Consider the following 5,000-nt stretch of genomic DNA (forward strand, 5'->3'; position numbering starts at 1 on the left):
TTGCTTCCAACATACTTCATGAGGCTATTGTTCTGGCCTAACTATTATTTGCACAGAATCATAAATCTACTTGGAGATGCTGGGGATTGAACCCAGGACCTCATACATGCGAAGCATGCGCTCTCCCACTGAGCTACATCCCCTTGTCTTAATGGTTCACTTGTTTTCAAAAGAGTTTATCTTCACTGTATTATGTCCCATCAGTGGGTAGGAATATTTGAAAGACATTCTCGATAATATTGCTTCCAACATACTTCATGAAGCTATTGTTTTGGCCTAACTATTATTTACACAGAATCATAGTTAAAAGATTGTCTTTATGCAAAGCAAGTAGTTTAAAACAGTATTGATCTATAAATCTAGTTGGAGATGCTGGGGATTTAACCCAGGACCTCATACATGCTAAGCATGCGCTCTACCACTGAGCTACATCCCCTTGTATGAACTGTTCACTTGTTTTCAACAAAAAATTAACCTCACCTTATTATGTCCCATCAGTGGCTTGGAATATTTAAAAGATATTTTCGATAATACTTCTACTAACATACGATATGAAGCGTTTGTTTTGGCCTAACTATTATTTGCACAGAATCATAGTTGTAAAAAGATTATCTTTATGCAAAGCAAGTAGTTTAAAACAGTATTGATCTATAAATCTAGTTGGAGATGCTGGGGATTGAACCCAGGACCTCATACATGCAAAGCATGCGCTCTACCACTGAGCTACATCCCCTCACATGAGGTGTTTACTTGTTTTCAAAAGAGTTTATCTTCACTGTATTATGTCACATTGACTTTGAATATTTAAAAGACATTCTCGATAATATTGCTTCCAACATACTTCATGAAGCTATTGTTTTGGCCTAACTATTATTTACACAGAATCATAGTTAAAAGATTGTCTTTATGCAAAGCAAGTAGTTTAAAACACTATTGATCTATAAATCTAGTTGGAGATGCTGGGGATTGAACCCAGGACCTCATACATGCTAAGCATGCGCTCTACCACTGAGCTACATCCCCTCGCATGAGGTGTTTACTTGTTTTCAAAAGAGGTTATCTTCACTGTATTATGTCACATTGGCTTTGAATATTTAAAAGACATTCTCGATAATATTGCTTCCAACATACTTCATGAAGCTATTGTTCTGGCCTAACTATTATTTGCACAGAATCATAGTCATTGTTAAAAGATTGTCTTTATGCAAAGCAAGTAGTTTAAAACAGTATTGATCTATAAATCTAGTTGGAGATGCTGGGGATTGAACCCAGGACCTCATACATGCTAAGCATGCGCTCTACCACTGAGCTACATCCCCTTGTATGAACTGTTCACTTGTTTTCAACAAAAAATTAACCTCACCTTATTATGTCCCATCAGTGGCTTGGAATATTTAAAAGATATTTTCGATAATACTTCTACTAACATACGATATGAAGCTTTTGTTTTGGCCTAACTATTATTTGCACAGAATCATAGTTGTAAAAAGATTATCTTTATGCAAAGCAAGTAGTTTAAAACAGTATTGATCTATAAATCTAGTTGGAGATGCTGGGGATTGAACCCAGGACCTCATACATGCGAAGCATGCGCTCTACCACTGAGCTACATCCCCTTGTCTTAATGGTTCACTTGTTTTCAAAAGAGTTTATCTTCACTGTATTATGTCCCATCAGTGGGTAGGAATATTTTAAAGACATTCTCGATAATATTTCTTCCAACATACTTCATGAAGCTATTGTTTTGGCCTAACTATTATTTACACAGAATCATAGTTAAAAGATTGTCTTTATGCAAAGCAAGTAGTTTAAAACAGTATTGATCTATAAATCTAGTTGGAGATGCTGGGGATTGAACCCAGGACCTCATACATGCTAAGCATGCGCTGTACCACTGAGCTACATCCCCTCACATGAGGTGTTTACTTGTTTTAAAAAGAGTTTATCTTCACTGTATTGTGGCACATTATTGGGTTGGAATATTTCAAAGATATTCTCAATAATATTTCTACTAACACACTTCATGAAGCTATTGTTTTGGCCTAACTATTATTTGCACAGAATCATAGTCATTGTTTAAAGATTGTCTTTATGCAAAGCAAGAAGTTTAAAAGAGTATTGATCTATAAATCTAGTTGGAGATGCTGGGGATTGAACCCAGGACCTCATACATGCAAAGCATGCGCTCTACCACTGAGCTACATGCCCTTGTATGTGCTGTTCACTTGTTTTCAAAAGAGTTTATCTTCACTGTATTATGTCCCATCAGTGCATTGGAATATTTCAAAGATTTTCTTGATAATATTTCTACTAAGATACGATATGAAGCTATTGTTTTGGCCTAACTATTATTTGTAAGGATTAATAGTTGTAAAAAGATTGTCTTTATGCAAAGCAAGCAGTTTAAAACAGTATTGATCTATAAATCTAGTTGGAGATGCTGGGGATTGAACCCAGGACCTCATACATGCTAAGCATGCGCTCTACCACTGAGCTACATCCCCTTGTATGAACTGTTCACTTGTTTTCAACAAAAAATTAACCTCACCTTATTATGTCCCATCAGTGGCTTGGAATATTTAAAAGATATTTTCGATAATACTTCTACTAACATACGATATGAAGCTTTTGTTTTGGCCTAACTATTATTTGCACAGAATCATAGTTGTAAAAAGATTATCTTTATGCAAAGCAAGTAGTTTAAAACAGTATTGATCTATAAATCTACTTGGAGATGCTGGGGATTGAACCCAGGACCTCATACATGCGAAGCATGCGCTCTACCACTGAGCTACATCCCCTTGTCTTAATGGTTCACTTGTTTTCAAAAGAGTTTATCTTCACTGTATTATGTCCCATCAGTGGGTAGGAATATTTAAAAGACATTCTCGATAATATTTCTTCCAACATACTTCATGAAGCTATTGTTTTGGCCTAACTATTATTTACACAGAATCATAGTTGTAAAAAGATTATCTTTATGCAAAGCAAGTAGTTTAAAACAGTATTGATCTATAAATCTACTTGGAGATGCTGGGGATTGAACCCAGGACCTCATACATGCGAAGCATGCGCTCTACCACTGAGCTACATCCCCTTGTCTTAATGGTTCACTTGTTTTCAAAAGAGTTTATCTTCACTGTATTATGTCCCATCAGTGGGTAGGAATATTTTAAAGACATTCTTGATAATATTTCTTCCAACATACTTCATGAAGCTATTGTTTTGGCCTAACTATTATTTACACAGAATCATAGTTAAAAGATTGTCTTTATGCAAAGCAAGTAGTTTAAAACAGTATTGATCTATAAATCTAGTTGGAGATGCTGGGGATTGAACCCAGGACCTCATACATGCTAAGCATGCGCTCTACCACTGAGCTACATCCCCTCACATGAGGTGTTTACTTGTTTTCAAAAGAGTTTATCTTCACTGTATTGTGGCATATTATTGGGTTGGAATATTTCAAAGATATTCTCAATAATATTTCTACTAACACACTTCATGAAGCTATTGTTTTGGCCTAACTATTATTTGCACAGAATCATAGTCATTGTTTAAAGATTGTCTTTATGCAAAGCAAGAAGTTTAAAAGAGTATTGATCTATAAATCTAGTTGGAGATGCTGGGGATTGAACCCAGGACCTCATACATGCAAAGCATGCGCTCTACCACTGAGCTACATCCCCTTGTCTTAATGGTTTACTTGTTTTCAAAAGAGTTTATCTTCACTGTATTATGTCCCATCAGTGGGCAGGAATATTTAAAAGACATTCTCGATAATATTTCTTCCAACATACTTCATGAAGCTTTTGTTTTGGCCTCACTATTATTTGCATAGAATCATAGTTGTAAAAAGATTGTCTTTATGCAAAGCAAGTAGTTTAAAACAGTATTGATCTATAAATCTGGTTGGAGATGCTGGGGATTGAACCCAGGACCTCATACATGCAAAGCATGCACTCTACCACTGAGCTACATCCCCTTGTCTTAATGGTTCACTTGTTTTCAAAAGAGTTTATCTTCACTGTATTATGTCACATTGGCTTGGAATGTTTAAAAGACATTCTCGATAATATTGCTTCCAACATACTTCATGAGGCTATTGTTCTGGCCTAACTATTATTTGCACAGAATCATAAATCTACTTGGAGATGCTGGGGATTGAACCCAGGACCTCATACATGCAAAGCATGCGCTCTACCACTGAGCTACATCCCCTTGTCTTAATGGTTCACTTGTTTTCAAAAGAGTTTATCTTCACTGTATTATGTCCCATCAGTGGGTAGGAATATTTGAAAGACATTCTCGATAATATTTCTTCCAACATACTTCATGAAGCTATTGTTTTGGCCTAACTATTATTTACACAGAATCATAGTTAAAAGATTGTCTTTATGCAAAGCAAGTAGTTTAAAACAGTATTGATCTATAAATCTAGTTGGAGATGCTGGGGATTTAACCCAGGACCTCATACATGCTAAGCATGCGCTCTACCACTGAGCTACATCCCCTCGCATGAGGTGTTTACTTGTTTTCAAAAGAGTTTATCTTCACTGTATTATGTCACATTGGCTTTGAATATTTAAAAGACATTCTCGATAATATTGCTTCCAACATACTTCATGAAGCTATTGTTCTGGCCTAACTATTATTTGCACAGAATCATAGTCATTGTTAAAAGATTGTCTTTATGCAAAGCAAGTAGTTTAAAACAGTATTGATCTATAAATCTAGTTGGAGATGCTGGGGATTGAACCCAGGACCTCATACATGCTAAGCATGCGCTCTACCACTGAGCTACATCCCCTTGTATGAACTGTTCACTTGTTTTCAACAAAAAATTAACCTCACCTTATTATGTCCCATCAGTGGCTTGGAATATTTAAAAGATATTTTCGATAATATTTCTTCCAACATACTTCATGAAGCTATTGTTTTGGCCTAACTATTATTTACACAGAATCATAGTTGTAAAAAGATTATCTTTATGCAAAGCA

General features: G+C 35.6%; 1 protein-coding gene and 17 non-coding genes across 18 annotated transcripts in view; 1 reads left to right on the plus strand and 17 right to left on the minus strand.

The window, feature by feature from the left end:
* Window positions 1-5,000, plus strand: part of nt5dc1 (5'-nucleotidase domain containing 1) — a 193,380-nt gene that overhangs the window by 151,535 nt on the left and 36,845 nt on the right. The gene's annotated exons all lie outside the window — the stretch shown is intronic.
* Window positions 72-143, minus strand: trnaa-cgc (transfer RNA alanine (anticodon CGC)). Its single transcript has one exon. It is a non-coding gene; the product is annotated as a tRNA-Ala (tRNA).
* On the minus strand, window positions 365-436 carry trnaa-agc (transfer RNA alanine (anticodon AGC)). The gene has a single exon. It is a non-coding gene; the product is annotated as a tRNA-Ala (tRNA).
* On the minus strand, window positions 662-733 carry trnaa-ugc (transfer RNA alanine (anticodon UGC)). Its single transcript has one exon. It is a non-coding gene; the product is annotated as a tRNA-Ala (tRNA).
* On the minus strand, window positions 952-1,023 carry trnaa-agc (transfer RNA alanine (anticodon AGC)). Its single transcript has one exon. It is a non-coding gene; the product is annotated as a tRNA-Ala (tRNA).
* Window positions 1,248-1,319, minus strand: trnaa-agc (transfer RNA alanine (anticodon AGC)). Its single transcript has one exon. It is a non-coding gene; the product is annotated as a tRNA-Ala (tRNA).
* On the minus strand, window positions 1,545-1,616 carry trnaa-cgc (transfer RNA alanine (anticodon CGC)). The gene has a single exon. It is a non-coding gene; the product is annotated as a tRNA-Ala (tRNA).
* trnaa-agc (transfer RNA alanine (anticodon AGC)) lies at window positions 1,838-1,909 on the minus strand. The gene has a single exon. It is a non-coding gene; the product is annotated as a tRNA-Ala (tRNA).
* trnaa-ugc (transfer RNA alanine (anticodon UGC)) lies at window positions 2,137-2,208 on the minus strand. Its single transcript has one exon. It is a non-coding gene; the product is annotated as a tRNA-Ala (tRNA).
* trnaa-agc (transfer RNA alanine (anticodon AGC)) lies at window positions 2,433-2,504 on the minus strand. The gene has a single exon. It is a non-coding gene; the product is annotated as a tRNA-Ala (tRNA).
* On the minus strand, window positions 2,730-2,801 carry trnaa-cgc (transfer RNA alanine (anticodon CGC)). Its single transcript has one exon. It is a non-coding gene; the product is annotated as a tRNA-Ala (tRNA).
* Window positions 3,026-3,097, minus strand: trnaa-cgc (transfer RNA alanine (anticodon CGC)). The gene has a single exon. It is a non-coding gene; the product is annotated as a tRNA-Ala (tRNA).
* trnaa-agc (transfer RNA alanine (anticodon AGC)) lies at window positions 3,319-3,390 on the minus strand. The gene has a single exon. It is a non-coding gene; the product is annotated as a tRNA-Ala (tRNA).
* On the minus strand, window positions 3,618-3,689 carry trnaa-ugc (transfer RNA alanine (anticodon UGC)). Its single transcript has one exon. It is a non-coding gene; the product is annotated as a tRNA-Ala (tRNA).
* Window positions 3,914-3,985, minus strand: trnaa-ugc (transfer RNA alanine (anticodon UGC)). Its single transcript has one exon. It is a non-coding gene; the product is annotated as a tRNA-Ala (tRNA).
* Window positions 4,150-4,221, minus strand: trnaa-ugc (transfer RNA alanine (anticodon UGC)). The gene has a single exon. It is a non-coding gene; the product is annotated as a tRNA-Ala (tRNA).
* Window positions 4,443-4,514, minus strand: trnaa-agc (transfer RNA alanine (anticodon AGC)). Its single transcript has one exon. It is a non-coding gene; the product is annotated as a tRNA-Ala (tRNA).
* trnaa-agc (transfer RNA alanine (anticodon AGC)) lies at window positions 4,739-4,810 on the minus strand. Its single transcript has one exon. It is a non-coding gene; the product is annotated as a tRNA-Ala (tRNA).

Source organism: Callionymus lyra, chromosome 17 (assembly GCF_982586985.1).
Source record: "Callionymus lyra chromosome 17, fCalLyr1.hap1.1, whole genome shotgun sequence".
NCBI lineage: Eukaryota > Metazoa > Chordata > Actinopteri > Syngnathiformes > Callionymidae > Callionymus > Callionymus lyra.